Genomic DNA, 22,707 nt, shown 5'->3' on the forward strand with positions numbered 1-22,707 from the left:
GGAGATCCAGGGCACGGATCTGGTTAAACAGTTCTCCCTCCAGAAAGGGAAAAGGCTTGAAGAGAAACTGGGGGAAGTTGCCCATGAAAGCGGTGCAACGCTGAGACACTGGGAGGACCCACACGGTCAAAGGGCCGACAGTAGGCAGCAAGTAATACAGTGTATTCCCCAGTGCAGAGCTCGGAGCAGCGGGAGCCCCCGGCCTCCAGAAATAGAGGTTAGAGTCACAGCAGGGAGCACGTGTGAGACAGACCTGGGCCGTCTGTTCTTGTGCACAGACAAGAAATGGTGTTCGTTAGGACCTGGTGTTGGAGTCCCTTTCCTCACCCGCTGTCACAGTGCCCTGGAGGGAAACCCTGGCAGGGGCCAGTCCTGTGCGAAGTCCCTCCTTGTGAGCACCATCAGGCCGCGTGCAAGCCCAGCCCTGTCTCACACCTGGAGGCTGATGCAGCGGTGCGGCCGGACACGGCCGAGACGTGCACGCGGGGAGACCCGGAGAAGGTGACGCGCATCACAATGGCCCCTTCTAGAACCGGCTCGTCGCCGTGCGGCTCCTGGAGACGCGCACAGCAGTTGGACTGCTCCCGAGCCAACACTGCTTGGAGTCAGGTCACACCTGTGTCCTTGGTGTCACCCTGACCGCAAGGGTAAGTGTGGGCAAACGAGGGGGTGTTTGCACCCACACTTGGGGGGTCCTAGGGGTGGGTGACTTGTGGCTGGGGGAATTGTCACTTTTATGCTTTCGTTTCTTTCCTAAACATGACTTCAGTCCGCTTCAGTACAAGCCAAGGGCTGAAGACGAGGTGTGCTGGCCTGACATGGGGAGGCGGGGGGAGTGCTTGGAGCGATGCTATTTGGCTGGGCAGGCAAGGTGAGGGGTGCAGCGGAGCAGGCAGTGAGGATGCGGATGGTTGCTTTAGGGTTTCCATATTTCCAGGTCCAAAATGCAGGACACCTGTCACATGGCGGAGGGGGGGCGGGGGATATGACAGTGGGGGGCAGAGACATGCCAGTGCCCTGTCCCTGCCCATGCTGTTGCCCCTCAGTGCCAAGCCACAGCCCCCGCCAGCCCTGCTGCTGCCCCTCACCCCCAACCCACTGACCCCAGCCTGCCAGTGCCCCTCACCCCAAACTGCAGTACCCTGCCCCCCGGCCATGATGCTGTCCCTCGCTCCAGACATCAAGTAACTGGGAATGACTGGTTGTGGTTTCAACTTGCTCTTCAATATTTCTTTCATACAGCTACAGAAGACTGGACAGTCTTTTATCCCGGGAGAAAAATATGGGATCCTTTGGAAAGAGAGGAAGGTAAATCAAATAGAGATGCCAATTCTCACTGTCACACACTCATTTTGCCCTGTCTAATTTGAGAGATTCAGGTGTGAATTGAAGAATGCAGTGCTGAGGGGAGGGGAGGGGAAGGGCAGGGAGCTGCGCTGGAAAGGAGACGGCCCAGCCAGGTCTCTGCGCATAGCGGTGCAGTGAGCGCTGGAGCAGGGCCAGAAAAGGCAATCTACTCCACGCAGGATTCGGAGAGAGCTCGTGCAGAAAGACTGAGCCCCGAGGCCCGCAGACACGCAACGACGCCTTACTTCACTTCCATTCCCCTCTTTACTCTAGGGAAGGAGAAGATGCTATTGCTGCTAACTTTGCCCTGGTTGAGCGCTGAGGAAAAGGGCCAAGCGCTCAACCCAGCGATACCAGTTTTTCTGTTGGCTTTTTTTGGTAATTGAACTGACCCCGAAATTCTGCTTCCAGTCTCATTGGTTGCCGTCCATTGACTCTGGGGGATTTACATAACCAAACCCTGATTATTAAAGTGTTTTGTGTTGGATGATAGCCTTGAAGGGTCTTCTTTGGGGTCTTCTTCTCCTTTAATGCCTTAGTAGTCCCATCGATGCACTGTTTCTCTTACAAGTTTCCTGCTTTAATCTATTTTAAAAATGTATTTCTATGCATTTAATTGGGTGTCCAGACTGGAATAAACTCCCCGCAGTGGTGGTTCATAGATGCAGGGTGGGAAAGGCCCCGAGCAGATCATCGAGTCCGACCCCCTGCCTGGGCAGGAATGAATACTGGGCTCATATGAGCCCTGGTAAGCTGAAGCTCATCTGACCCAGCTAGTTGTTATCCAGGCTCCTTGGAAAGACCTCCGAGGTAGGAGCCAGCACCGCTCCCCTTGGCAGCTGGTTCCAGATCCTGGCCGCCCTGACTGTGACCCTGAGGGGTGCAGTCACCTCCCCTGGAAATCTTCAGGAGCAGACGGGACGGTCACCTCGCCGCGGTGGCTTGAGCCCCGGTGTCTTGTCCTGCCTGGTGCAGGGGCTGGACCCGCTCTGTCGGCTTCTCCTGGATTTCAATTTCCAGTTTCTAAATGAGTTGATGCAAACGGTCTCCTAAAACTTCCTACTTAATATCATAACACTTTTCTTCTTGCCTTCCTGCTTCCTTTTTTTGTGAAGAGGTATGGCTCTGTGCCAGTGTGCTCACGGTCCATGTCTCCATGACGGCATGCTTTTGAACTTAAAGTAAGGACATACATTTATTCAATTTTAACTTTAGGATCTTCCCCATTGTTCTTTCCGCAGTTTGTGCACGCTCATCGGGCCACGCTTTATGCATACAAAGAAACGGCACAAATGCATTTTGAATTCTTTTCTCTTTTTTTCTCTCTGTTTTATTTTGGTTTTACTTCGAACGGTGTAGATGTGCTTAGCACCTAATCACCTTTGCTCCTTACACCAGTAGAAGAAATAATTTCCAATTAACTTGGTTTTGAACTCCTCAACAGGGCATCTCAGGAGGAGGGACAAGGATGGAGATGCATCCCTCTGCCATCCTGCCTCGAGCACTGCCGCACGCAGGAGCTGAGGCCCGAAGCAGGCAGCCAGACAGGGCAGCAGATGTTTGCCACAGCAGAGTCAAGGGCCTGGGACGCTGTGTGGCGGCAGCAGCTGCGGCTGCAGCAGGCAGGCCAGGAGCGGGTAAGACCATCCACTGCTCGGTCTCCCCCACGCACAACCCACCCTCCCTTCTATGCCCCGGGGGCAAAAATGAGTAGTTGTACCCCTGTCTGCCCACTCTGGGACCTCCTCCATTTCAAAATCCTAGATGTTATCCTCCCTTTTGAAGAACCCTTTCCAAACTCACCATGTCCATTTGTAGCCTAACTGGTAAGAAAACCAATTACTCTTTCAACATCACAACCACATGGCAAATTGAGCTAGGACCGGCGGGGCTGTCTTTACCCATCCAGATCGGAAGTTGTTGCAGACTTTGAGAAGCCGTCAGAATTTGGCCGTCCCCCACGACCGTCCTGTTTGATCAGAAACCAGTTGTATTTGGAGACATCCTGAGGCGGAGGGTTGAGGCCCCATTCTGAATGCAAAGTGCTGAGTTTGATGATTGCTGAGGAGGCAGTTGCAAAGGATGCTGTCTTTATTCACAGAGACTTTTGTCATTCGTTTCCATAGCTACAAAAATGGGGTGCTTCTTTGCATCACAACTCATTGCCATTTGTTGCACACCAACACCATAGATTAAAAGTAACACCTCTTTGGTGCCTGCTGCCCAGAGGACTGCTGCTAGAGATGACTACCAGCTGTGATCTGGAGACATCCTCTGTGGCACCCTTGAAAGGTCCCCTGGGGCACCCCGACTACCAATCCTTGATCTAGAACGTGTGCACTTTGACACGTGCTCTCACAGGGTAAGCTGTGGGCAATTTTGTGGACATAGCGTAAAACTTGTATGCTGTGAAAATGCTCCTTCCCGTTATCAGAGAGAATAGCTCCTGAAGTATGGAACATCTTCTGGATCGGTTTGATATTCCACAGCTAAAATATAAGCACATGCACGAGGTGGAGAGCACTCAGATCAAGTCACGCATGACACAATGCATCTCAGTCTTAAGGTGCAGGCAGACATGACATTTGAAATGTCTCCAGGCATAGCTGGCTTGGGGCTGTTTCAAAAAGGGAACCACCGCAGGACATTGCACGGCCCCTGCAGTGGCCCTTGGCTGGAGCACTTGGAAATCTCCACGAGGCTGTCGCAATCGGTGACTTTGCTGCCCCTTTCCGCCTCCCCCCACAGGGCAGAGGAACGGAGGATGCTGCCAGTGCTGCTCCGCTCCCGTTCCCCCCTCCCCCAAACCCTCTCCCTTACTGACATGGGCTCGAGAGTGGGAGTGCGGGGAGGGCAGTGGTGGGGGTGTGGTGGTGTGGTAGGATGTCTCTCGGGGAGGGGGCATGGGGGTGTAGTGGTGAAGGAAACAAGGAGTCTAGTGCAGGGGCTTGCAGAGTTTGGTGGACTTGGGCTCTTGAACCCCCAGTCCCCTGTCCTCTCCATTTGTTGGTGGAGCAGAGGGGTAGACTGGGGTGTCAGGGGGATTGGGATAGAGAACCTGGCTCAGGTGGCGATACAGCGTCTGGGCTCTGGCTCCATTCTGAATTGTGTTACTGAGTCCTTTAGTGAATGTGTGCACTCCCCTTCTCTGCCTTTCAGTCTGCTGAACAGAAAAACCAGTTCCTGTGATATTTGTGTTTCACTAAGGTGGTTTAAGGAGAGCAGCTGGTGCTTAGAGCACTTTAGCTGAGGCTGGCTTGTGTCTGAGGTTGGTGTTTGTACAGGGGAAGGTCCGTGGTGGGTATCTGATAGTATCGAAGTGGGAGTGTGTCTCAGCCTGATGTTAAGCAAGGAAACAAGATCCGTGTAATGTGCTGTATATGTCGTGTGTTTTGTGGCATAGAGTGGGAGGGTAGATACAAGCCAATGTTGTGTAGAGCTGATACAGAGCGCATACGACGGTCTGAAGGTGTTTTCTTGATTAATAGTGGGAAGGTGGCCCATGAAGAGAGAGGAAAGTGGAAGATCTGGTAGTTTGGGTAGGTGGAACTCATGTGACCAGTGGGTGGCTGGTACACACTAGTACATCAAGCATGGGACATTATTATGAGAGCAAGTGCCTGGGATTGCAAATGCTGAAGATGTAGCATGAGCCGCTGTGAGGATTGTTGGACTATTGAAAGAAGGTGTGACTGCTCGAAGCCCTCTAGATTAGGTCGAATGTCCAGCAGTCAGATGCGGGGATATGGTGACCCTGACTATCGTCTGCCACGTCTTGATGTAAGAAGTCTTGTGTCAGGAGGATTGAATTCTAGACACCACTAAACATCAGGACATAGAGACAATGAATCCTATGGCTCCAAACTTCCCTTGTAGCCCCTCGTAGTGACACTGGGAATTCAGTCCTACATGTAAACTGAAACTCGCAGGTCTCGTTCTTTTCAGAATTAGCTTGTATTTATTCAATTCTTGTTCTTTATTCTAGGACCTCACGTATCTCTGGGCACAAGACCTGGAGCTCATTAAATATCCCCAGGTAATCCGATGGCCACGTCCAATTCAGGTACGTCTTCCTTCCAGTCTCCCTTACCAAGTCAGAAAAACCAAGACTACCCGACCAGGAACTTGGACTATAGCCCTTCTGGGCAGTATCCTCTCTAACTCCCCTTGAAGTCAGACAAAGTCGGGGGGGGGGGGGGGTTGCACTTTATGTCAGTGAGCAATATACATCAACCCTCATCAAGACAGAATCCGAGGTTGAGGAAGTAGAAGGATTGTGGGTTAGGCTACATGGGGGGGCAAGGAGAAAGGGATTTGGTGGTAGGGGTCTGCTACAGACCCCCACACCAAGGGGAAGAAATAGATGCAGGGCTGCTGAGGTAACTCTCGGAGACCATAAAAGCTAAAGAGGCAGTAGTCATGGGGGACCTAAACTACCCAGACATCTGCTGGGAGACGCAGACAGCAAGGTCCCATCGCTCACGCAGGTTTCTAACCTGTGTACAGGACCTCCACCTGACACAGGAGGTACACGGTCCCACTAGGGGGAATGCCATACTGGATCTGGTATTGGCAACGGGAGATGACATGATCGGTAGCCATTTGGGAGCCATTTGGAGGGGACCTCCAGATCGGTAGCCATTTGGGAGACAGTGATCACCTAATAATAGAATTCAACATAAGAGGGCGAGTGGGTAAGGTAACTAGTAGGGTGAAAGTGCTAGACTTCAGGAAAGCTGATCTCATTGCACTCAGGCAATTAGTCAAGAACGCACTGCAGAGTAGGAGTTTTGAAGGGATGGGAGCCCAAGAAGGGTGGCTGTGCCTAAAGGAAACGATCCTTCGGGCACAAAGCAAGACGATCCACAAGCGATGCAAAAAAGGGAAAGGGGCCAGGAGGCTTCCATGGCTGACCAGAGAAATCCAGGGCAGCCTAAGGGCCAAAAGGGGAGCACATAAAAAGTGGAAACAGGGTGAGATCACTAAAGATGAATATACCTCCTCTGCTCGTGCTTGTAGGGAGGCAGTTAGGCGGGCCAAAGCTACCATGGAGCTGAGGATGGCAACCCAAGTAAAGGACAACAAGAAATTGTTTTTTAGATATATTGGGAGTAAAAGGAAGGCCCAGGGAGGAATAGGACCCCTGCTAAATGGGCAGAAACAATTGGTGACAGACAGGGGGGACAAGGCTGAACTCCTCAACGAGTTCTTTGCCTCAGTGTTCCTAAGCGAGGGGCACGACAAGTCTCTCACTGGGGTTGTAGAGAGGCAGCAGCAAGGCGCCAGACTGCCATGCGTAGACCCTCAGGTGGTGCAGAGTCATTTGGAAGAACTGGATGCCTTTAAGTCGGCAGGCCCGGATGGGCTCCATCCGTGGGTGCTGAAGGCACTGGCCGACATCATTGCAGAGCCACTGGCAGGAATATTTGAACGCTCGTGGCGCACGGGCCAAGTCCCAGAAGACTGGAAAAGGGCTAACGTGGTCCCCATTTTCAAAAAGGGGAGGAAGGAGGACCCGGGCAACTATAGGCCAGTCAGTCTCACCTCCATCCTTGGTAAAGTCTTTGAAAAAATTATCAAGGCTCACATTTGTGAGAGCCCGGCAGGACAAATTATGCTGAGGGGAAACCAGCACGGGTTTGTGGCGGGCAGATCGTGCCTGACCAACCTAGTCTCTTTCTATGACCAGGTTACGAAACGCCTGGACACAGGAGGAGGGGTGGATGTCGTATACTTAGACTTCAGGAAGGCCTTCGATACGGTATCCCACCCCATACTGGTGACCAAGCTAAGAGGCTGTGATGCGGATGACTACACAGTCTGGTGGGTGGCGAATTGGCTAGAGGGTCGCACCCAAAGAGTCGTGGTGGATGGGTCGGTCTCGACCTGGAAGGGTGTGGGCAGTTGGGTCCCGCAGGGCTCGGTCCTTGGACCGATATTGTTTAATGTCTTCATCAGTGACTTGGACGAGGGAGTCAAATGTACTCTGTCCAAGTTTGCAGATGACACAAAGCTATGGGGAGAAGTGGACATGCCGGAGGACAGGGAACAGCTGCAGGCAGACCTGGATAGGTTGGACAAGTGGGCAGAAAACAACAGGATGCAGTTCAACAAGGAGAAATGCAAAGTGCTGCACCTAGGGAGGAAAAATGTCCAGCACACCTACAGCCTAGGGAATGACCTGCTGGGTGGCACGGAAGCAGAAAGGGATCTCGGAGTCCTAGTGGACTCCGAGCCGGCAGTGTGATGAAGCCATCAGAAAAGCTAACAGCACTTTATTGTGCATCAGCAGATGCATGACGAATAGGTCCAGGGAGGTGATACTTCCCCTCTATCGGGCGTTGGTCAGACCGCAGTTGGAGTACTGCGTGCAGTTTTGGGCGCCGCACTTCAAGAAGGATGCAGATAACCTGGAGAGGGTCCAGAGAAGGGCCACTCGTATGGTTAAGGGCTTGCAGGCCAAGCCCTACGAGGAGAGACTAGAGAAACTGGACCTTTTCAGCCTCCGCAAGAGAAGGTTGAGAGGCGACCTTGTGGCTGCCTTTAAGTTCATCACGGGGGCACAGAAGGGAATTGGTGAGGATTTACTCACCAAGGCGCCCCCGGGGGTTACAAGAAACAATGGCCACAAGCTAGCAGAGAGCAGATTTAGACTGGACATTAGGAAGAACTTCTTCACAGTTCGAGTGGCCAAGGTCTGGAACGGGCTCCCAAGGGAGGTGGTGCTCTCCCCTACCCTGGGGGTCTTCAAGAGGAGGTTAGATGAGTATCTAGCTGGGGTCATCTAGACCCAGCACTCTTTCCTGCCTATGCAGGGGGTCGGACTCGATGGTCTATTGAGGTCCCTTCCGGCCCTAACATCTATGAATCTATGAATCTATGAAAGTGCACGTGTTGTTCTGACTTGAGAGTCTGCAATTCTGTGTAGCCGCTGGCACAACAAGTCCTTTAAACAATAGAAACTCAAAAAAAAGCCTACTTGTTGCAGTTGGGGTTGAGCCGCCTTCCCCGGCAAGCCCTTCAGCTCCTTGCCGCAGTCCCGGTTGGTGCCTGGTGTTCCCTGAGACGCCTCTTCAGCTGGTCTCTCCCGGCTCAACATAGCTCCTGCGAGCTTCCCAGCCAGCTGGCTGGTGGCTCGTTGCTGCTGCGGCCGTATGGTGTGTCCTCCCAGGTTCCTGGACTCGTGACCTCCGCCCCTTGTTTTCATCTGGGTCCTTTCCTTTGTGAGGCTGCTCTAGTGTTACGGAGCTGCTGCTCTGCAACCGTGGCTCCCGGGGAGCGTTTTTTTCTTTTGCCGGCTCCTGTTGGCACTTAGGAAGTATCCCCGCCATCTTCTCCTCCTCTCTACAGCAGCTCTAAGGTTTTCTACATTCAGGAGGAAGGTAGGCAGTTTACTGGTAGGAGCTAAGCTTTTCTTGGACGTTTCTAACACGTTGGCCTTGTGGGCAGCCAGGAAAGGATGGAGGAGCAAGTTCTAAGAGCTCCAAATGTGCGTTCCCAGCAATGAGAATAATATTGCCGTGAGAGAAAAAGGTGGGAGCAACTTGTGAGAGTAGGCAAAAGCCCGTAGGGGTTACAGACCCCCCAGAGTGTTTTTTAAAATGGAAATTTGGCTTCGAATCTCCTTCTTTATGGATGGTTGTTTTTTTTAAAAATAAGAATGATCTTTTAAAGAGTTTTCTTTTTAATTGACCGATACATATTTACAGCTGTAACTCTGATACCTGTTTTCTGAGAATAAAACGTCCTATTTTTATAATGCGTGTTTGTGAATCACCTGATAACATTTTTAGTTGCCTTATTCAGTTTGATGTGAAGTCCATTTATCCCAACATTTGTCAAGGATGAATGTGTTGTGAGTCTCCACAAAAAGCGAAGCAATTTCTGTCATTTTATCACTTGAAAACAAAGTGCCAAAGCGCTCCAGATTGGATTCCCTGTCCTGTTCCCATTCGGACCCTGCATGTCTTCGTACCTGAAAGGTGGATCCACACACCCAATTATTTGAGTCGCCTTGCCTGTTTGTGCGAGTTCTGTAAAGGGCAATGTGCACGTACGGAGTTGGGTACATAGACACAAGTGTACTTAAACATCATTCGGATCAACGCTCAAAATCTTTAAGGAATTTCCTTAAAGGAAAAGGAAGTTTGGAGATGCAACTGGTGCCACCTTAGTCAGGGCGAGCACGTGCCCCGACAGTGAGCAGTCAGTGGCCGATCTCGCTGCCTGGGGGCAGACCCCCCATGGCCGATTGTGCTGACTGGAAAGTGGGCGCAGCACTCTCAGAAGTGGCTGCGGTGCTCCCAGAAGTGCCAGTGGCACTTCAGCTGGCTCCCCCGCTCCCCGGATGGCCCTCGCAGGGCAGTCACGGGCACTCCCAGCTGCCCCCTCTTGTCCATCACCAAAGCAGGGACTATCTTTTATCAATCTCGAACTTTCCACCCCGGCTCTCGTCGCACACAAGTCACTGAATCACTCCCAGGGACCATTTCCCACTAATAACATATATTTGCCTCTCGAGTAATAATGATGGCTTGTTCCCATTAACTTGCCTGGGCTTGGATCAGGCTCCAGCCAGTGCAAGGGCACGTCTAAAAGTGCCAAGAAATATTGTACCTAGATGTAAAACTGGAAGTGGGACAATGGGAGACAAAATACATTGCTACCTCTGGGATATGCCTGGACTCGTGGGATTAACACCCTTCCTTCACAAGACGAGTTTGATTCCCCTTGGTCAAGCCTTAGTTTCTGTCTCCTCTACCGACATGCACTTCTGATAAGAGAGCTCCCCGCTCCAGCGCTGGGTGGACGTGGGGTTTGGACCCGGTTCAAAGGAGGCCACTGTGGACTCGTGCTGGTTCCTCTGTCCTGGATGTGTGTCTCCCCGCTAGCGCGTCCCAGCGCTGGTCTGGTTGGGAGAGGAGAGATGTGCTTGTCTCTGGGGTGCAGTTAGCTACGGAGATGGGGAGGGAGGATGTCAAGGTAATACTGTCCAATAGGAGAGCCGGTTGTTCACCCTTGGTGCCATCTCTAGACCGGCCATCAAAATAACGACACTTCTGTAATTTGTGCTCTCCGATCATCTGTGTTATCAAACGGCCAAACTGAATTAGAGTTTCAGAGTGGGGACTCTCCTTGTTTTCTGATTCATGTCAAGCTTTTGGTCTTTTGTTTCACAGGCTGCGGGGGACTGCAGAGCAAGCCTGGAGAAAGACGTTTTTCTCGTGCTCAGGGATTTGACCCATGCTGGAGCGTTTTTAAAATCCTACCGGGCCTTCCTGCCACCAGGCCAAGTCCTGGACCTTCTCCTCAGCAGGTAAGAGCCAAGAGCTGTGGAGGAAGCTGTAATAGCCTTGAGAGGTGGGGCATTGCGAGCAATGATGTCAGATAGTTTTGAAGAAGGCGTAATTAAGAAGCCAAATGATATGCATGTTTTTCTAACAAGCCTGACAAATTCAGTGTTTCAGTTGAAACTGGGTTGAAAATGCCTCCCCCATCCGAGCACTTTATCAAAGAAGGAGACCGAGAAGTAAAATGGACGGTTTGGTTCTTTAGCGGAAAGGTAGGAGAGCTGGAGGCAAGCAGTCCTCCGAACAGCTGGACTCACCGCTGGAAAAACCAGGCAGTCACCAATGCAGGCGGTCACTGTCCCTCCGCAGAACTCTTTGCTCCATGAATCGGGCTCTGCTGGATCAGGAGAGGGATTTCACAGGGCTAAAGGCACAAAGCATCGCTGTCCCTTCCTCCCCCTGCGCCACAATGCTCCCCCAGCTCTGCTCTCGTGGAGAGACAGCAGACCGACAGCTTTGGTTTTCAGGGAAAACCCTGGCTGAGCCGGACGAAGGGGATGAAAGACAATGATGTTCTTCATCTTTTTTCTCTAACATAGTTTGACTAGAGAAATCTTCATGTTTCATTGTCTGGGCAAGGTTCTGACGTAGACCGTCTTACTCTTCTGACATAGACCGTTTTTTAAATAAATGTTGAAAGTATCCATTTTGATATTTAGGCATGGGCACCTGGAGATCCCACGAGCAGCGGGAGATGCCAGCCAGGCCAGACAAGAACTTGGGAAGTAAGTGTGGCTTTCTGCTGTACAGCAAAACCTCAGTCAGGATGCAGAGGATGTGGTAAACTTAATCAGCTCTATCTATCTATCTATCTATCTATCTATCTATCTATCTATCTATCTACATAGGCTGTCTCTCTCTATCTGGCTCTATCTATCTATCTAGAAATCTATCTATCTAGATAGAGAGAGAGAGAGAGAGAGACAGCCAGCCTTATTTGTATAAAGAAAGAATTAACTGTATGATGCCTACACGAATTGCCAGAGACTGGGATGCTGCCCCAAAACTGAACAGATGTAGTCTTTTATTTGTGGATCCATCATTTCTGGGAGAGCAAACAAAGCATTCAACACTAATAAACGTGGCTCAAATGTAGCAAGAAAAAAGAAAGCAAGAAAAGTAGGAAGCGAGAATAGCCAGGCGATTTGTGTTGTGTAAAGGTTGGGTTTGGGGCAGGATGTTTGTGTTTTGCCTGTGTCTCCTCTACTTGTTTGCCATAATACTGGACCAAATTGGAGGATGCTGCTATAGCTAAACAAAGTTATAATTGTCCTATATTTTGCGTCTTGAGGATACAATTCAGTATTCATTCCCTAGTTTGGATCAGTAATTAGGAGTGGTAAAACGGGTGTCAGTGAGATCAGACCATGATTAGGTAAAACGGCGCCCAGATCACAATTCCTTGCTGGCTCACAGCAGAAGGGATATATTCATCTACTTGATACAGGTTTGAATGACAAATATCACTGTGATAAAGCCTGACTATGACGGGATTTTGTCAATGTATTTGTTTTCAGCCCACTAGCCCTGCTGTTTTCCATGTGGCTGCACAACTTTGCGGAGGATTTTAGGGAGCCACCAAGTTTTAATACCTTGAACAAAGTCGTGGCATACCTGGAAAGGAACATGCCTGCCTCCCAGCCATTAAAAGAGGCAGAACAACTGCTGGTTACGTTTCAGCGAGAACAAGTTGAAAATGAGAGTAAGTTATATTTTTGCTCAAGCTATCACTACCTAATCTCCCAAACCTCACTAAAGAATTGCATTTTGGGGGGTTAATGTTACCAACATTCAGATGGCCAAGGTTGCTAATAGGTGTCTAATGAGGTTGTGTCCTGGGTTTGGTTTCAGTGGGCCAAGAAAATGTTCAGGTCTACGTTGAGATCCAACTGTTGCTCAAAGTGAGCACAAGTTTCCAGCCGGGTTCTTCTTGCATTTATTTCTTGTAGTCATATTTGAAAAAGGTCCTTAAACTTTGAGCGACAGACACCTCACTTGAATGAGAATGAAATGATCCAAATCTTGAAATAACGGAGAGTAATTACATTAAATTGTCTGTGTGCCAGGGAGTGCGGAGAGGGCAGGTCAGTGTCTCATTTGCGAGTGCGATAGGAACAGTTTGATAGCGATCACTTATTTTATGTGTTCATCAGGTTTGCTTGTGTTTATACAAAGCTGAACAATTTATTCTTTCAAAAGTTCATCATGCTTCTCCGTGAGCACATGTAAAGACTCGGTGCCGAGTCATTGTTGTAAGGGATTTGTTTAGTGAGAAACATGTAGACGGAGCTTTCTATATGCAGCCTGAACTCTACAGACCCCCTCGACGACTCTATGCAGCCTCCACCCATGTGGATTAGACTGCAAGGCTGGGACAAGAGATATCCCAAAGGGCTCTGACAGATGTGATTTGACTCCATAAAGTTAAGATAAAGAGAGCGAGAGGAGAGATTCCAGTTGTCGGGGAGAAGATTTTTGTAAACAATTGTTATAAAATGTCATTTCTGTGGCTTCTTTTCATCAAATATCCACACTTAACTAAGGCTGGTCCAGCCATTTTCACTCGCCTCATTTAGCTCCAAATAATTGGTGTATCTAGGCCAGCCCAGGGACCAGCTCGAGGACCAGCCCGGGGAGCAGGCCAAGGACCAGCCTGGGGAGCAGCCCAAGGACCAGCCCAAGTCCCAACCCAGGGACCAGCCCGGGGACTTGCCAGAGGGCTATCCCAGGGACCTGCCAGAGGGCCAGCCCAGGCACCTGTCCAAGGACCAGCCCAAGTACCAACCCAGGGACCAGCCCAGGGACCTGCCGGAGGGCCAGCCCAGGGACCTGCCTGAGGACCAGCCCGGGGACCTGCCTGAGGACCAGCCCAGAGTCCAGCCTCAGAAAAAGGTATGGTCTGGAAGCTTTTGTTCCAAGTATTCAATATGAAAAGGGTATGCGGAACTGCCGATATTTGTATTCTATGTGAAAATAGACTTTCCACATCCAGTATTCACTCCTGTCCCCGAGAAAGCTGTTCAGAGCTGTGACCAAACACAAGTGCATGGCTGCAAACAGCACAAGTGGCCCACTGGGTGAAAATCTGACCCCTCATTGCATGTGGTGTCAGATAAAGATGTTTCAAAATGAGGCAATTTCTGTAACGTGCGTGTGCTGGGGCTCCCAGCCTGTGGGTGTTTTCAGAGTGGGAGGGGGACAAGGGAGCAGAAGGAGCTGAGTCTTGGGGTTTTTCAGCCCCCCTCTGCAGGCTGGGCCCAGTGTATTGCAGGCCTCCCAAGGTGGGGGCTCCAGTTCCCCCACTCCACCCCTCAGCACCAGCTGAGGAGCCCCAAGAACGAGCTCCCTGCGCTTCCTTTCCCCCCTGCCATGCTGAAACAGCCAACACTGCACAGAGCCTGGCCCTTGCTGTAGGAACCTGCTTGCAGGCTCCCAGCAGGCAGCTAGATCCCCACCCCCTGGACCAACAGTGACCTTCTGTTTGGTCTCGGGTAACGCTGTCACTCAGACCGCTTTGCAAACATTGCTCTGAGTTACAGCTGGGAGCTCCACTTCTCTCTGCACCCTTAGGACACGTCCACACACGCAGGCACTATTCCTAGGGCTGTGTGAAGCTTCGGTAGCTGATTCAATTTGGAGGAGATCCTTCCCGATTCAGCGGCAGAATCTCCGAATCCAAATCGAAACAGGAGACCAATTAAAAGGTCCAGATAAGCGGGGTTGTTACTCAAATTTGATCTTATGGTGACGGAACAGTCAAGATTTTGGAGCGTGCTGGCTGCTACGCCACAGCCAATCTTTGAATGAAGGTCCTCACTCAGCACATCCAGGCAGCGTCGGCTGCCACGACTTTGTGTAAGAAGAAAGAAAAAAGAGGGAGGCTTGCTGTTTTCGATGGTTGTTGACATTTGGCCTGTTTTGGATTTTTTTACCATGGTTAGCTCCACTTTGTGGGCATGGCCCTGTTAACGTGAGGCTACTGGCTTTCTATCTCCATTTTACTCCTGACTTATTATATTATTCTTATCATTAATTTTGGTGGGCTGCAGAAGTATGGCTCCCTGGTTTCTTCCAGGTGCCCTTGTCCTGCACCACAGCCACTCACGGTTGGTTTTGTGCCCCTGCAGGTCCGTGCGCGGCGGAGGCAACCGGCTTTCCGTCGCATCTTCTCAAGAATTTTTTCTTGTTTCCAGGTCCCGGTAAGTACGGAGACTCCTCGGCACCTCAGAAGGAGAGAGCTTCCTGCTCTCATCCTTTTCCCCTCCGGGGCATCGTCCCTGTTTTCTTTTCTCAACCCACTTCCTTTGAGCTCTCTCCGCGCCTCTCTCTCTCCTCCTCCTTCTTCCTTCCGGTTGTTGCTGGGGGCGGCTTGTCACTGCTCTCCGTCCCGCACCAGCCACCCCGAACTGACGGGAACTGATGAATCTGGGCGTCTTTCATCCTCCCGCATCCCAAGCTCTCACTCCTGGTTCGTCAGGCGAGAAGTGGTTGTGCTTGGAGCGCCTGCTCCGGCACTCCTTCTTGTCTTCGGGGTACTTCTCCTGGGTCCCTGTAATCTCCTCTTAGCAGGCAGCGTGATCTTCGCTGCCAGAGACCAAATCAAATAGGAAGCCTCCAAATCGATTCGGAAAAATTTCGGCCCAATTTGGAGATTCGGCCATAAACTAAAGAGGCAGCAGTCCTCAAGGATGCTGGGCACATCTGCCTCCAGCTGGTGAGTCTGTTGTGGTGGGATGAGTGGGTAGGGAAAGGGCACGGGGGGGGGCAGATCAATGCCCCCACTGTGCGGGAGGGATTGGGGCTGGGGCTTGGACAAGCTTCCCAGCCGGGGCGTGAGGACGTGTGAGTCTGAGATGGGGGTGAAGGGTGAAATGGCTTGCTCCAGGCAGACGGGGGCAAGCAGCAGCAGGGCATAACCCCACATCTATTACTACCACGCCCACATCCTGTGCCCGCACCACCCCGGCTGGGCAAGCAGCAGCAGCGCCCATATCCGGTGCTCCCCACCCTCTGCCTGGGCAAGAGGCAGCAGTACCTGCATCCCACGGCCCCCACACCCTGTATGTGCATGGCCCTCTGTCTAGGACCTCTGGAGGTTTCTAGATGCCAGAGATTGGCAGGTGGGGGTGGGAGGTCTATGTTGTGTCAGGGCTGACCGTTTTCTTATGTAGAGCTGAGAGGAGAGTTGCATGGGATGGTTTAGATAGAGCTGCTCATGCTTCAGGCGGGGGGTGGATTAGATGGTCTCTGGAGGTCCCTTCCAGCCCTGCTTCTCTAGGACTCTGTCTGTGACTCTGTGGTCCCAGCTCACACCTTCCAATGAAGTGAGCCGCGCTCTGTATGGGCAAGGCTCAGAGTGGAAACTTGAGGAAATTTAAAGGGCAACCAACAGGAAAAATAGCAAAAGACAGAGGAGTCTGCAAACACAAAGGAGTGGAGGAGATGGAAGCAGAGCGTCCAGTGGTTTGGAATATTGGCTTGACTTTTCAGATCACGAGACAGCCCATTTCCTTGGGTGAGGAGCCTTGCCCAATATGTAATAATAGAGGACGGTCAGTAGGCACATCCGCTCTGCAGGAGCTCCTTCCTGAGCAAAGCACATTGTGGAGCCTGGAAAGCCACTCTTTTGTTCAGCAGACGAGGCTCTTTGGGTACAAGTGGTATCTTTTATGACACCAACTAAATATCCATTGCAAACAGGAAAATTCGGTATCCTCCAAGTTTCAGGGGTGTTAGTTGTAAGTGGATGTCTTGATATGAATACTTCATTGCAAAGACCAAGTTCCTCCTGTAGGTAGGACACCACCACTTACAACATCGCAGAACCAGGTATAGACCCCGAAATGCCTGCTTGTGTTTGTGCTGTTTTGTTCCTACTGCTTGCATCATGTTTCTGACTTCTTCTTTTCATTTATTTTTTATTCTTTACCTCTCTCACTGCTCATCACCGTGTTCATCTGTACCTCCATGGACACACCTTGTGCACCGTGACATCAACTGCATCTGCATTTTACTACCAGCAAAACAAAGACACCCGCATTGTGCGGTGCATTATAAATGACAGCGAAGGCGCTGAAAGCAAAATCATGGTAAGTGATGTGGAAGAGTTGTGTAAATTTATTACTGGATGTATTTTCACTCTGGATGACAATGTAGATGTGAAAGCGCACACCACTGGTAGGAATGGGCGTGTGTGCACAGGTAGGCAGACAGATACACTGCAGACCAGCTTGAAGGCAAGTCACTGAAAGATGCTGTATAGCAATAGATAGTATGTAGTTATACAAGGATCCTCAAGGGCATGAACTTCTAGATATCCTCATGTATTCTCCTTCAGTTTCTCTTCTAGAAAAGGAGAGCTGGAAGGGACCTCAGGGGGTCATCTAGTCTAACCCCCTGCTGAAGGCAGGACCAGTTCTGCTTCAACCTTCCCACTCAAGTTATGTCTAAGCTAGTCTTAATCCTGCACAAACCAACCTCCCACACAACCACTATTCCCAGTGCCCCAAACACCAAGGGTAGCTGTAACCTGCTACATAAATGACATACAGGAACAGTTGTAGTTCGCAGTATTTTTTGGCTGCAGTTTTAAAGACCTGAATCCCTGCAAGTGAACTATGGGTCTGACCCAAATCCTGTTGAAGGTGGGAAGAATCTTTCTGCTGATTTCAAAAGGGATTGCATTGAGCCCTGTGCTTTTTCACAACCCACTGCACTTCCACAGGAGCGTGGAAGCAAGAAACAAGGCCAAAAAACTTCACAGGTGTCAAAGAAAGTATTTGCCACCTCAGACTGTAACTCAGTTGGTGCCTGGGAGCAACATATAGGACAAGGATTTACGTGGAAGGGGATGGCTAGGAAGACGGGCACGTCACGTCTCCAAATGTTTGGTCGAGGGAATGACTCTGAGTTGCTGGTGCCCCAGCTAGTGCATGCCCTGTCTTTTTGAATGCAAACATACTGCACTGTCAGGTGTAGCGCAGTTTTCTGCTCAGCGGCAGCTACAAAGTCATTCCAAAAACATGACCTTTTCTCACTACTCTGAAACTTAGGGCCAGATCCAAAGGTCAACTGAAAACAGACTTCCATACACAAAGAAGCAAAATCATTCACTGCAAAATCCCTTTTCCAGCTGACTTGCCAGGACAGGACGGCAGACGTAATTAAAAAAATCTTGGAGGCGAACAACCGAGGAATGGAGGACTTGGCCAACTACGAACTTGTGCAGGTGCTGTCAAAGGACAAAGGTAAGAAAGGAAAACTTTTTACCAGTGAAAATAGCCTGCTTGTGCTTGCAGAAGAACATGCATATGACTCCATTTCAGAAAGAGTGGGCTGTTTTCACCTCCAAGCCAGGTGGAGGAGACCTCCCTCTTGATTACCTGGAGGAGTCAGCACACCTCTACTCCCCTTTGGGATGGCACGGGTGCAGGTGGGGAAGACTTGCAATGGGAGATCCAGTGCTGACGTGTCCAGGTGTCTGAAGTCAGGGCCAAATGACAAAGAAGAGAGAGCTGGGAGCATCACCCATACACTGACTGGTGCCCAGAAAGCCACAGGGACGACACAGGCCAGATCCACTCCCTGAAATCCATCCTGCTTCGAAACTCGACGCCCTCTGCACCAGGACTTTGGGATGACTTGTGTCATCTCAGCATCGCAGCATTCATTGTGGTGCAGCACAGTACAGCCTCCCTCTCCTCCACTTAGTTTAGTATTGGCAGAAGCCAGTTTTGGTCCTGATATGTCCAGTGCCCTTGTGAGTTATTCTGTCCTTGACTTCAACAACTTCCTGGACAAGACTGAAGTTTCCTAGATGTTTGCCATGGGCATGGCTTCTTTCTTGCCCGTGCAGGTGACCTGGGTCACAGGGCTATATCCCACTTCACCTCGTGTGCCTGAACATGCTCATCGGGGCAGGCTCTCCCTCTTGCTAGTACACTGTTTGGCACGCAGAGCTCCCTGGTTGCTTTCCAGCTCATTTTCTCCATGAAGTAACTTCTTAGGGGCTCAGTCTAGAAAGTGCTGGCAGCATCCTTGGCGCTGAAGATGGGGCAGTGCTTGTCATGAGAAACAGTCCTTGTGGCTAGTCAAAGCTACCCAAGAAGAGACCCGTCAGGGTTTCATTTAGGCCTGGATTTTCCAGACAAACATTGACTGATTGGCACTTAAACACTACCTGTCCTTACTGGGGACAAAGGTTGCACAAGCTCTCTCAGTCATCTGTGTCGGGACTTCACCACCTGCGAGTTCGGAAGTATTTCCTCGTTTCCAGCTTCAATGTCCCCTGTTGGAAAGTAAGCCCGTTACTGTACCGCTACAATCACAGAAAACTAAAGATCCTCTTTACAAGTAACAACCCTTTTGGAAGATTTCTAACACCCGCTCCATTTTCTCAGGATGACATAATCCAGGTCTTCCAACTTTTCCTGTCTAGGAAAATATTAGACCTTTCCTCGTTGTTGTTGCTCTTCTCCGGACTCCTTTTAGGTTGTCGGTTTCTCAGGAAGCATGATGCCTCGAACTGGCCCCAGTTCTCCAGCTAAGGCCTCCCCGATGCTGAACATAATTGAAAACCGGCTCACCTCCTTTGCATACAACATGCATATTAACACAGCCCCACACGCTCTTGTTCTTGTTTGGGTTTTGTAACAATATTACAGGGATGACTGAGATTTAGCTTGTGCTCTACTCCTGTAACTACTATATTCTTCTTTCATTACTGTAAGACCATTTTCCTTAATATTCCCTCGAAGGTACAACCAATTTCCCCAATTCCTTTTTCCTTTAAACTTACGTTCCATGGGACCCTGGCCACCAGTTGTTTGAGCCTGTGCATGCCCCTGCTAATCTTTACTATTTATTTGAACTATTGTCATGCCAAAAGCCATACTTATGGTCAAAGACCCTACTAGGGAAAGCACTGTATCAATCCAGAGCATTACCCACAGAACAGCTTCACCTTCACAGAGGGCTACTGGATTGTAGGAATTGCACTTGCAGTGTTTGGCAAGCCCTAAGCCTGCTGGGTATCTTGAGTGGCAGGAGGAGAGTCTACCATCAATCCCTGACCATTGCGAGGTCAAAATATCATCACCATCAAATCAGCAGCAGTATCAGGCCTTGCCCTGGGTTTACCAGCCCTCTTTCAGAGCCAGTGAAGAGAGGGAGGATGCAAAGGGAGGGGAGAAAGCCAGGCTGAGCAGGCTTCTTTCTGCTCACCTCTGGTACCCAGCAACCCAGCGCCCCAGTGTGCCGCTCCCCACACACACCCCTCTCCAGAAAACAGCTGTCTCCCATTGCTAGCAGACAGGGACCTGTGAGCTCCGGGAGCAGCAATCTCCTCTGCTGCCAAAAGGCAAAGTCCAACCCCTGTTCTTGGTGCATGAGGAGGTAAAGGTGTTGTCTCAGCTGAATGGAAAAGAATTTGTCTTGCCCTAGTTGTTGAATAAAGAACCCAACACGTGCAAGCTGTAGACAACCACACATGGAAATGATGCATTAAGGAAGCAAATCAAATGGTTGTCTTTCAACCTACACGTACAGCCCTGTGTGTATACATCGTGCTACTGTCTGTAGTCAGTGATCTCCGAGCCAGAAAACGGTTTCATTTAGTGCACAGGTAAGTTTGGTGTTCTCAGACTTCCAGACGCATGACTTTGGATGGTCCAACATCTTCTCATACTTTTGCTGCTGGTGGGAAAGGAGGTGTTATAACTAGTAAAAACCCAATTAAAGAACCTCATTTAGACTTCCAAGTGGCACGTGCCCAGCCAGAATGCACCTCTGAACGCTCCCCCATTTTTGCTTGTAGTGTTACTATCCAGAGTAAATCACTCGATGCTTCTTTGCTTTTCTCTTTCTGCAGAGCTCGTCTTCCCAGAAAGAGCCAATGTATTTTATGGAATGAGCAGCAAATGCCCTGCAGCCCTTTCACTCAAAAAAAAGGCACGTTTCAGTTTGTACCATGCCCAACAAAAAAGAGGCAGCACCTACAGAGATGATTCAGAGTCAGAATCCGATGAAGAACTGCCATAAATCCTGCTGTCAGGCTGGGGGACCCTGGGAACCTGCGGGGGGTTGGGGTGCAGGCATGGGAGGGATAGGGGGAAATGGGAGGGAGGTTTGTTTGAAGCGGGGGATGGGGTTAGGGTTTGCAATTGCAAAGAAGCAGACACCCGGGTGGGGGAAGGGGTATATGCCCTTCCCTCTGCCCCCCCAGCCCTGCTGGTGCCCCTCACTCCCAACCCACAGCCCCTTTCTCACCCCCACATACCTCCTGGTGCTCCTCCCTTGTCCTGCAGAGAATGAAAGAGGACATCAATCTCTTCTGCCATTGCCCCGAACCCCTGCCGCCTGCTCACCTCTGCCTGGAGCCCCCTCTCCTGCCCCTCTAGGGCCTCAATCCGGGCACGGGTGGGACAGGTAAGGGACCCCCGGCCCCCACGCTACCCCCAGTCCTGAGAGGTCCCTCCAGGCACCTCCCGCAGACAGGGGTCTGGGCACTGTTGACCCACCCAAGGGGCCTATCTGGGTGGACGCCTCCCAGGAGCTGCTGGCTGGAGGCAGCAGCAGGGCAGGGGCCTTGGCTGCACTCCGTGTCACCCCATAATAACACCCCTCCTCCTTCACTTACCTGAAGTCTCTGTCATAAGCCCCCACGTGCTCCTGCCCACGACTGGCCTGGAAACTGCCGCAAACTGCTCCCCTGTTGCAGTCCCTGTTCGCTGGCTGCCAGCTTCCATTGGCGTGCTTGTTTTCAAAATGATTTAGGAACGCTTCTGGGGTATCTCCGTGTTGGTTGTGAGAGAAGATTGGGGTGTTCGGGCTGAGGGGAGCAGCTGGGGCTGGCTAAGCTCCTGCAACTCCAGTGTTTGACTGCATGCTGAGTCCGGCGAGACCGTGTTTGCACTTGAACCTGGCCTCTCAGGCATCATGCTCACGTTGGCGCTGGGCCTCGTTGTGCTGGCACTGGGCCTCCTTCTCCACCATCTCCATTCGCTTCAGCTCTAGCTCTTGCTTGGGCTTGCACTCCTCAGCTTCCAGCTGTAGCTGGGATTTGCAGAAGTCCCACTCAGAGGATGGCCCCTCGGGTTCTGCATGGACACGTGGAGGTGAACTTGCGGCCCGATCATCATCACACAGGATCTGAATCAGGTCTTCTCTCATTGGCTCCTTTCCCTCTCTTTCATCACCTCTTTCAAGTTGAGCACAGTCATGTGGTCATACTTGTCAGCCATTCCAGCTATCTACACTGCCCACTTGACCCAATGCCAAATTAGAGATTGTTTGCTCCAGGGTTTCCAGCGACTCTGTTCCCTTCCCCAAATGATGACTTCAAGACATCAGGATGTCAGATCCCACAACTTTCATGACACGTTGTGGGCCAGTAGATGGTGCTTCACATTGAGCCATCCACCTCACTGCGCCCAACCACCTTCCAGGCTGCAAGTGCCTCCGTGGGGGCACCTCACGTCCAGCCGACCCCACTCCTGGAGCACACCTGCAAGCCTGGGGGTCATGAAGCCACCATCCATGATCTAGACTGATCTTGGCCCTGCTCCCCATGGAAAAAACAGGCCTAGTAGTCCTTGACGGTATTTGATCCACTGCAAGAACTCAGGGTGCTTCCCTGTCTGAAGCAGAAATAGTGGGTTCCCTTATTCCCCTGAACCAAGGGGATCCCAAGGCATAAAGTACACCCTCTCCCAACGAGTCTCCCACGCTTGGTACACAGGAGAAATGTATTGGTTACAAGGAGTAGGCTTGGAATAAGGCACAGGATAGCACAGTATCAGAGAAATCCCTTCGAGCATTCGGTGGCATGGTAGGCTTTGATCACACATCTGGGTTAATGCAGGCTATATATTTCGTTAGTAGGGCTGTGCACATTTTTCCCAGGTCTTTCATTTCAAAGCTGTTTCAATGCGTTTTGAGCTCAAAAGAGTGACATTGAAACAAAACAAAAGGATTTGAAACAGCTTCAAAAGGAAACGAGGGAACTCAAAAC

The 22,707-nt window shown here is 50.8% G+C and overlaps 1 long non-coding RNA gene across 1 annotated transcript; it reads left to right on the forward strand.

Annotated features, from left to right (window-relative positions):
- Nucleotides 1–454: 454 nt before the first annotated feature.
- On the forward strand, nucleotides 455–3,075 carry LOC132250308 (uncharacterized). The gene is made up of 3 exons (XR_009461987.1): nucleotides 455–647; nucleotides 1,243–1,308; nucleotides 2,792–3,075. It is a non-coding gene; the product is annotated as an uncharacterized LOC132250308 (long non-coding RNA).
- Nucleotides 3,076–22,707: the final 19,632 nt, after the last annotated feature.

Source organism: Alligator mississippiensis, chromosome 1, assembly GCF_030867095.1.
Source record: "Alligator mississippiensis isolate rAllMis1 chromosome 1, rAllMis1, whole genome shotgun sequence".
In the NCBI taxonomy this organism is placed as follows: Eukaryota; Metazoa; Chordata; order Crocodylia; family Alligatoridae; genus Alligator; species Alligator mississippiensis.